The sequence below is a fragment of the Semicossyphus pulcher genome, unplaced genomic scaffold (genome assembly GCF_022749685.1).
Source record: "Semicossyphus pulcher isolate SPU_LCO1_2020_fin unplaced genomic scaffold, fSemPul1.0.p SCAF_8, whole genome shotgun sequence".
NCBI lineage: Eukaryota > Metazoa > Chordata > Actinopteri > Labriformes > Labridae > Semicossyphus > Semicossyphus pulcher.
In genome coordinates, this window is record NW_027211759.1 from 31,731,097 (window position 1) to 31,741,727 (window position 10,631).

Sequence of the window (10,631 nt, forward strand, 5' to 3'; positions counted from 1 at the left end):
TTAGCTTTGGCTGCGTAAGCAACAAGGGTTTGATATAAGGAGTCCAAGAGGACAGATCAGTGTGTGGTAGAAGACCCTAGGTGACCCCTGCTTGTGGTAAGCTCATCCTCTATCTGGTTTGGGAACTAAGATTTAAATCTCAATATAAATGGATCTATTGAAAAGAATTGTTGTGTTTAAACCATCTTAAAATAACTGAAAATATGTGACATGTTTTCAACAGGATTCTGCAATATTTAAGACTTTTGACAGAGAAAGTGTCAGGTATGAACAACTTTAAATCATCTTTACTTTGTATTTATTAAATGTGAAACATTTGATTCAGTTGCATAGTTTTTGAGACATAAAAAAGTGGGGGTAGTGATCATCTTATCACTGTCAAGTGACTTGGATTAAGCTGACGTCTTGTAAATATGTTTATTTATTTGAACTCAGTTATTCTGGGCTTTTCAGTAACTTGCCTGATTGACAATATTTTAAAATTTAAAGTTGTTTTTCCCTTATTGCAATTACCACACAGAAGTAAATCGGCACCATGAGTACGGACGCAGAGATGGCCACTTATGGCAAAGCTGCCATTTACCTCCGGAAACCAGAGAGGGAGAGAATTGAGGCTCAAAGCAAACCATTTGATGCTAAGGCTGCCTGCTATGTAGCAGACGTCAAAGAGCTGTACCTGAAGGGAACAATTGTCAAGAAAGACGGTGCCAAAGTCACTGTCAAAGTCTTGGACACTCAGGAGGTTGGTATCTTAAACTCAGAGTCAACTTATTCAATGTGATCAGTTCTCATTGTGACAAATTTCCGGTTCTAGGAGAGGACAGTTAAAGAAGAAGACGTCTCTCCAATGAATCCTCCCAAGTTCGACAAAATTGAGGACATGGCCATGATGACCCATCTCAATGAAGCCTCTGTGCTTTATAACCTCAAAGAGCGTTATGCAGCATGGATGATCTACGTAAGAAATTGGCCCTAATAAGAAACAAGAAAGTTTTAGAGATGGCTTTACTTGTGGGAAACACTGAGGTAACTACTGAATCTCTGTAATCACTTTCAGACCTACTCTGGGTTGTTCTGTGCCACTGTGAACCCCTACAAGTGGCTCCCAGTGTACGATTCTGAGGTTGTAAATGCCTATAGAGGCAAGAAGCGTATGGAGGCTCCACCCCACATCTTCTCCGTCTCTGACAACGCTTATCAGTTCATGGCTACTGGTAAGAAATAACCATAACAGCAGAGAATTTGAAAGTATGGAGGTTTCTGCTGAAGGAAAACATAGTTAATACCATTGTTGTTTTATTTAACAGATAGGGAGAACCAGTCTGTGTTGATCACGTAAGTAACATTTTTTGGCATGTTTAACATCTATATCTTAACAAATATATAGAACAAGTCTTCACAAAACTTTTTCTATACCTAGTGGAGAATCTGGTGCTGGAAAGACTGTGAACACAAAGCGTGTCATCCAGTACTTTGCAACCATCTCAGTTGGTGGAGACAAGAAGAGGGACACATCAAAGGTGGGGTTATGTCTATGATGGTATCAACTGAAAGTACTTTTAGTATGGAATATTTTTCCATGGGGGGAAAAATCACTCCCACTATCAACTCTAAACCTTCTTTGTAGGGTTCACTGGAGGATCAGATTATTGCAGCTAATCCTCTGCTGGAGGCCTATGGTAATGCCAAAACTGTGAGGAATGACAACTCATCTCGTTTTGTAAGTATGAAGGAATTCTTGCAAAATCACAGAGGTCCTTCTATACATTGCCCATGTGGATGGATATTTAACATCCCTTTGTTCTAAACAGGGTAAATTTATCAGAATCCATTTCGGCACAACTGGCAAACTGGCTAGTGCTGATATTGAGACATGTAAGTAAAAATCCTCATAGTACATACAAATTACTGGAATAAAGAATTGGCCAGGATGTGACTAATGAACAACATTTGTAGATCTGCTGGAGAAGTCTAGAGTGACATTCCAGCTTCCTGATGAAAGAGGCTACCACATCTTCTACCAGATGATGACCGCCCACAAACCTGAGCTGATTGGTAAACACACTGACTTGTTGCAAAATGTAAAACTTACTTCAATTTCCATAGAAAACAATGTATTGAGCCTGTCACTCTTTTTGATCTCCAGAATTGTCACTCATCACAACCAACCCCTACGACTTCCCCATGTGCAGCATGGGTCAGATCACTGTGGCCAGCATTGATGACAAAGTTGAGCTGGAAGCCACTGATGTGAGTAGTCTTCACTACAAAATGTTTAAATATGTTGTGTGCAATAAATGCAACATCAAACTGATCTTTACTGCATCTTCTAAAGTGTCTGTCTCTTGTTTGGACACCTCTCTTGAACACAGAATGCTATTGATATCCTGGGCTTCAGTGGTGAAGAGAAGATGAGCATCTACAAGATGACTGGTGCTGTGCTTCACCATGGTAACATGAAGTTCAAGCAGAAGCAGCGTGAAGAGCAGGGCGAGCCTGATGGCACAGAGGGTGAGTTCTCAACATCAGCAAAGAATTATAGCTTGAGAACCACAGTCTTTAAGTTTTCCATTAGGCTGGTTTTTCTTACATTATGATTGACTTTCAGAATCACATACCGTATGTATTAACATTTAATCACTTAACTATTGTCAGAGGCTGACAAGGTTGCTTACTTGCTGGGTCTGAACTCTGCTGACATGCTGAAGGCTCTGTGCTATCCCAGAGTGAAGGTCGGAAATGAGTATGTCACCAAGGGACAGACTGTACCTCAGGTAATCATGAAATATTAATATCCAATATACTATTTTAACATATTGGTTTGGTCACTTCTACTTCAGTACAATAATTATTGTATTTTGACACTTTGGTGTCATACATCTTGTAAGAGGAAGCTCAGGAAAGCAGTATTTAAGTATTTTACAAAACACTTCATTGACTTTAATCAAACAATATCCTTGTTTTTATTCAGGTGCTGAACTCAGTGACTGCCCTGGCCAAGTCTATCTATGAGAGGATGTTCTTGTGGATGGTTGTCCGTATCAACCAGATGTTGGACACTAAACAGCCAAGGCAGTTCTTCATTGGTGTGCTGGATATTGCTGGCTTTGAAATCTTTGATGTAAGCTTCATATTCAACAAGCTGACATTCTTTTCTTAATAGAATCATCGTTTTTGCCAACAAAAAAATCACGCTGTTTTTCTGTCCCCTTACAGTTCAACACCCTGGAGCAGCTGTGCATCAACTTCACCAATGAGAAACTGCAGCAGTTCTTCAACCACACCATGTTTGTCCTGGAGCAAGAGGAGTACAAGAAGGAGGGTATTATCTGGGAGTTCATTGACTTCGGTATGGACTTGGCTGCTTGCATTGAGCTGATTGAGAAGGTAATGATTCAATTTTGTGATTCTGTGTAATTGTTCTTTGTTATACTCAACTTAAATAACACATGTCTTCCGCTTTCTAAAGCCCATGGGCATCTTCTCCATCCTGGAAGAGGAGTGCATGTTCCCCAAGGCCACAGACACATCCTTCAAGAACAAGCTGTATGACCAGCATCTTGGCAAAAACAAAGCATTTGAGAAGCCAAAGCCCACAAAGGGCAAGGCTGAGGCTCACTTCTCCCTGGTGCACTATGCTGGTACCGTGGACTACAACATCGCTGGCTGGCTGGACAAGAACAAGGATCCACTGAACGATTCTGTTGTACAGCTGTACCAGAAGTCCCCAGTCAAACTGTTGGCTGTTCTGTATCCTCCTGTTGTTGAGGGTATGATAGCAAAAACATTAACTGTAACATGCCGTCATGTAATGTTTGTCATTTCATGTCTTGTTCTAACAAAACGGCATCTACTTCAATTCATCAACAGAGGCTGGCAAGAAGGGAGGCAAGAAGAAGGGTGGTTCTATGCAGACTGTGTCTTCACAGTTCAGAGTAAGTTTTAACATTGAAAACTTGGATATGAAATCAAATCACAGATAACACTCCAATTCTTAATTGATATTTGTTACAACAAGAGTTTTTGCATCTACAGGAGAACTTGGGCAAGCTGATGACTAACCTGAGGAGCACTCATCCTCACTTTGTGCGCTGCCTGATTCCCAATGAGTCCAAGACTCCAGGTACATAGAAAAGAAAATCTCAATAGAGACTTTTTTATTTTGTTGGTACAGTTTACTTTATTTTGTGTTGTTCATTCAACAGAACAATTCTAACTACAATAAATGTGGTTTTACAGGTCTCATGGAGAACTTCCTGGTCATCCACCAGCTCAGGTGTAACGGTGTGCTGGAGGGTATCAGAATCTGCAGAAAAGGTTTCCCTAGCAGAATCGTCTATGCTGACTTCAAGCAGAGGTATCAATGAGTATGTAAAGATAATATTACTGCAGGCTATTAAAAGAAAATGCTCACACTGTCCTTTAACTCTTTTATGACAGGTACAAGGTGCTGAATGCTAGTGTCATCCCTGAGGGTCAGTTCATTGATAACAAGAAGGCTTCAGAGAAGCTGCTTGGATCAATTGATGTTAATCATGATGAGTACAGATTTGGACACACCAAGGTAAATTGCTTAATTTCTTTTTTATTTACATGCTGTGCCAAAAAGTTATTGTATCTAGATAGTGTGTTTGATTTTTTCTTGAAGGGACATTTATGACATTTGTCAATATTAATGACTATTGAATTTTGTAACAAGTTAGACAAACGGCTAAGGAAAAAGTCAGTAGTTGATAAAGATCAGCAACCAGCTTTAGGACATTTATAGAACACTGTCTCCTTAAATCCTTCAAACTACGAGGGTTAAGCGAAAATGTTGTTTTTTTTCATATCATACATTCATCATTTCATTTTTTTTGTTTGTTTAGGTGTTCTTCAAGGCCGGTCTCCTGGGTACCCTTGAGGAGATGAGAGATGAAAAGCTTGCATCTCTGGTCACCATGACTCAGGCTCTCGCCCGTGGTTACGTCATGAGAAAAGAGTTTGTGAAGATGATGGCGAGGAGGCATGTTTAAAACAACAAACTCTGAATGACAATTGGATAAAGTCACAAAGCAACATTGTTAATAACAGAAACTTCTTGTCCACAGGGAAGCCATTTATACCATCCAGTACAATGTCCGCTCATTCATGAATGTGAAACACTGGCCATGGATGAAGGTGTACTACAAGATCAAGCCTATGCTGAAGAGTGCTGAAACTGAGAAGGAGCTGCAGCAGATGAAGGAGAACTATGAAAAGATGCAGTCTGACCTTGCTGCTGCACTGGCCAAGAAGAAGGAGCTGGAAGAGAAGATGGTCTCCATCCTGCAGGAGAAAAATGATCTGCAGCTGCAAGTAGCATCAGTAAGTATACATTTTTGCTTTGACATTTTGTGTCCATATATTGTGGACATTCTAACATCTTTTTTTCAATGCGAACAAGGAAACAGAGAATCTGTCGGATGCTGAGGAGAGATGTGAAGGACTTATTAAGAGTAAGATTCAGATGGAGGCCAAACTCAAAGAGACAACAGAGCGACTGGAGGATGAAGAGGAAATCAATGCTGAGCTTACTGCCAAGAAGAGAAAGCTGGAGGATGAATGCTCTGAGCTCAAGAAGGATATTGATGACCTGGAGCTTACCTTGGCCAAAGTGGAAAAGGAGAAACATGCCACTGAGAACAAGGTATGGAAATTATCAACAAATTATCTTGCAGATCAAGTAATATCTGAAGATTACCACACAATAACATCTGACTTGCAAATGTAGGTCAAGAACCTGACTGAGGAGATGGCCTCTCAGGATGAGAGCATTGCTAAGCTGACCAAGGAGAAGAAAGCCCTTCAGGAGTCTCATCAGCAGACTCTTGATGATCTGCAGGCTGAGGAAGACAAGGTCAACACTTTGACCAAGGCCAAGACCAAGCTTGAGCAGCAAGTGGATGATGTAAGTTTACAAAGTCACTCAGATTGGCAATGTTACATAGGTGTTGAACATGAACATTAAAAACTATTGTTAATGTTCAGCTTGAGGGTTCTCTGGAGCAAGAGAAGAAGCTGCGTATGGACCTTGAGAGAGCCAAGAGAAAGCTTGAGGGTGATCTGAAACTGGCCCAGGAATCCATCATGGATCTTGAGAATGACAAGCAGCAGACTGATGAGAAACTTAAGAAGTAACATTGTCTTTGCATTTCAACAAAAATGTATTATTTTAAAAACTATTGTTAACAGCATAAACTCTAACTATATAACTTTATCTTTTATTCTTACAGGAAGGACTTTGAAGTCAGTCAGCTCCTTAGCAAGATTGAGGATGAGCAGTCAATGGGTGCTCAGCTTCAGAAGAAGATCAAGGAGCTTCAGGTGACATATTGTGTTACAGAAAACATAATTCATATTTTTGATTTTAAGTGAAAGTTTACTGAAATACCACTTACTTAAAATCAACAGGCCCGTATTGAGGAACTGGAGGAGGAAATTGAGGCTGAGCGTGCTGCTCGTGCCAAGGTTGAGAAGCAGAGAGCTGACCTTTCCAGGGAACTTGAGGAGATCAGTGAGAGGCTGGAGGAGGCTGGTGGTGCCACTGCTGCTCAGATTGAGATGAACAAGAAGCGCGAAGCTGAGTTCCAGAAGCTCCGTCGTGATCTTGAGGAGTCCACTCTGCAGCATGAAGCCACTGCTTCTGCTCTTCGCAAGAAGCAGGCTGACAGTGTTGCTGAGCTGGGAGAGCAGATCGACAACCTCCAGCGTGTCAAGCAGAAGCTTGAGAAGGAAAAGAGTGAATACAAGATGGAGATTGATGATCTCTCCAGCAACATGGAGGCTGTTGCTAAGGCAAAGGTACACAATACATATAATTTTATTTTAATACCCAAATTAGTGTAGTAAACAAGGTAATAATCATTAGAAATAAATCTGATCACTGAACTGAGCACTCTTTATCTCCTTAGGGAAATCTTGAAAAGATGTGCCGTACTCTTGAGGACCAACTTAGTGAACTGAAGACCAAGAATGATGAAAATGTCCGTCAGATCAATGACATGAGTGCACAGAAAGCACGTCTCCTGACAGAAAATGGTATTTACAAGTTATAAGCGAAAGATTTGTTGTTTTCTGTATCTATTATGGTAAAACGTAACACAAACTAATATATCATGATATCTTCCTCACAAGGCGAGTTCAGCCGTCAAATTGAAGAGAAAGAAGCTCTTGTCTCCCAGTTGACCAGAGGCAAACAGGCCTACACACAGCAGATTGAAGAGCTGAAGAGACAGATTGAAGAGGAGGTTAAGGTAAGACGACTTTAAATTTGTACTGTCTGATACCTTTTCTATTTGTTGTTTAAAAGTTTTACACACTGAATATTACTTTTTACACCAGGCCAAGAATGCTCTGGCCCATGGAATGCAGTCAGCCCGCCATGACTGCGATCTGCTGAGGGAGCAGTTTGAGGAGGAGCAGGAGGCAAAGGCTGAGCTGCAGCGTGGAATGTCCAAGGCCAACAGTGAGGTGGCTCAGTGGAGATCCAAGTATGAAACTGATGCTATCCAGCGCACTGAGGAGCTTGAGGAAGCCAAGTGAGTACAGGTTAAGCGTTTCCAATCAGACAACTACACAGTAAGAACATTTAAATGTCAAGAAGTATAGCATTGTAGCTTAGCTCAACTGACAATGCTATTAATTGTATCAATGCTTGTATTTCAAGACAATTAACTAAATCATAAATTTTATATTTGCTTTGTCCCTTTTGCGCTGCACTACTTGAATATGTTAATCTAGGTTCTCCAGGAAATAAGTAATTATTTGTATTTCATTCATATTTATATGCAAAAGTATGTGGAAAAACATTATTGGCATTTTAAACTTTAAGATTTTCACTGAGACTAATAACACTCTTTTAACAGGAAAAAGCTTGCCCAGCGTCTTCAGGAGGCTGAGGAGCAGATTGAAGCGACCAATTCCAAGTGTGCTTCTCTGGAGAAAACCAAACAGAGGCTCCACAGTGAGGTGGAGGATCTCATGATTGATGTGGAGAGGGCTAATGGTCTGGCTGCCAATCTGGACAAGAAGCAGAGGAACTTTGACAAGGTAATGTTTACTTTGGGCAACCATGACAAGCAAAGAAGAAAACTTGTCATTGTGTTGATCAATGACTAAGTGACTAAATTGTTATTCAGGTGTTGGCAGAGTGGAAGCAGAAGTACGAGGAGGGTCAGGCAGAGCTTGAGGGAGCTCAGAAGGAGGCTCGTTCTCTCAGCACTGAGCTCTTCAAGATGAAGAACTCCTATGAGGAAGCTCTGGATCACCTGGAGACCATGAAGCGTGAAAACAAGAACCTGCAACGTGAGTTCTACACTGTACAGAAAAATTGGTATAATATATATTAAGAAAGTGTGTATTTCTTAGATTTTATTCATTGCTAATTGTTTTACATTTTGATGCTTAACAATATAAAACACATTCATCTCTCTGCAGAGGAGATCTCAGAACTGACTGAACAGATTGGTGAGACTGGCAAGAGCATCCATGAGCTGGAGAAGTCCAAGAAGCAGGTGGAGACTGAGAAGTCTGAGATCCAGACAGCTCTTGAAGAGGCTGAGGTAAAAAATTTTCAGGCCAGATCTTCTTCTGAAAAAAGTCATCATGATGGAGAAATAAACTATACATAGTCAGAAGGCAGAGACTAATATTTCATTCTTTGATTATATCAGGGAACTCTGGAGCATGAAGAGTCCAAGATCCTGCGTGTCCAGCTGGAGCTCAACCAGATCAAGGGTGAGGTGGACAGGAAGCTGGCAGAGAAAGACGAAGAGATGGAGCAGATCAAGAGGAACAGCCAGAGGGTGATTGACTCCATGCAGAACACTCTGGATTCTGAGGTCAGGAGCAGGAACGATGCCCTGAGAATCAAGAAGAAGATGGAGGGAGACCTGAATGAGATGGAGATTCAGCTGAGCCACGCCAATCGCCAGGCTGCTGAGTCCCAGAAGCAGCTGAGGAATGTACAGGCACAGCTGAAGGTATTGTATGACATAGAGTTCTGGTAAAGATTATGATCAGTGTCCTTAAATTTTGGCATTCAAGTGAACATTTTCCTGACATTTTTCACAAGGATGCCCAACTGCACCTTGATGATGCTCTCAGAGCCCAGGAGGACTTTAAGGAACAAGCTGCTATGGTAGATCGCAGGAACGGTCTCATGCTCGCTGAAATTGAGGAACTTAGAGCTGGTCTGGAACAGACAGAGAGAAGCCGCAAAGTGGCTGAGCAGGAGCTGGTGGACGCCAGTGAGCGTGTTGGTCTTCTGCACTCTCAGGTGAATTGTCTTCTCATTTCTCCACTATTTCACCAATCATGATTTTATATAAATTACTGAACTTCTCTTTTCTTTTAGAACACAAGTCTAATGAACACCAAGAAGAAGCTTGAGTCCGATCTGGTCCAGGTCCAGGGTGAAGTGGATGACACTGTTCAGGAAGCAAGAAATGCAGAGGAGAAGGCCAAGAAGGCTATCACTGATGTAGGTGTATTTAATTTGTTCTTATTTTGTTATTTTTCGTAAATGGGTCTTTTCAAGATATTTCTAATCAACATTGAATGGTGTCTCCTCTAGGCTGCTATGATGGCTGAGGAGCTGAAGAAGGAGCAGGATACTAGCGCTCACCTGGAGAGAATGAAGAAGAACCTTGAGGTTGCTGTTAAGGACCTGCAGCACCGTCTGGATGAAGCTGAGAACCTGGCCATGAAGGGTGGCAAGAAGCAGCTCCAGAAACTTGAGTCGAGGGTAAAAAGTCTTGTTAATTTCTTGCACAGCTGAGGATAGACTTTGAGGAAGATATGTATATTTAATGTCTTACTGTATTCTGAAGGTGCGTGAGCTGGAGACTGAGGTTGAGGCAGAGCAGAGACGTGGAGCTGATGCTGTTAAGGGTGTCCGCAAATATGAGAGGAGAGTGAAGGAGCTCACTTACCAGGTATAGTCATTTTGATATTAAAAATGTAAAGTGCAAATAAATCAAATATAGTTACCATTTTAAGTTCTTAAACATGTGAATCTCTCTTTTCTATAACAGACTGAAGAGGACAAGAAAAATGTTACCAGGCTGCAGGATCTGGTTGACAAGTTGCAGCTGAAGGTGAAGGCCTACAAGAGGCAGGCTGAGGAAGCGGTAAAGACATAACTTGTTTATAACAAAGACAACTTGACACTATGTAGTCTTAATACAATGCACAATAACCTTTACATTTTAACAATTGTTCATGCCATGGCTACTTATTTCAGGAGGAGCAGGCCAATGTTCATCTGTCCAAGTGCAGGAAGGTCCAGCATGAGCTTGAGGAGGCTGAGGAGCGTGCTGACATTGCAGAGTCCCAGGTTAACAAACTGAGAGCAAAGAGCCGTGACTCTGGCAAGGTAAAGTAACAATTTGAATGGTCAAAACACGAATCAAATAAAATTCTGCATACTCCAATTTCCTTCAAGCAATACTGTTGTCATCAATGAAATAAAATACCAATAATCCCTTCATAAAATTAAAGAAAGACAAATCCTTTCCAAGTATGCAGAGTATAACATATATGTATGCTGGTTTCTGTTTTGTATTGATCGTTTTATCTTTTTTTCTCAGGGAAAAGATGTGGCTGAGTAA

At 41.1% G+C, this 10,631-nt stretch overlaps 1 pseudogene; it reads left to right on the forward strand.

Annotated features, from left to right (window-relative positions):
• The first annotated feature begins 535 nt into the window (after positions 1-535).
• LOC138612524 (myosin heavy chain, fast skeletal muscle-like) lies at positions 536-10,631 on the forward strand (annotated as a pseudogene).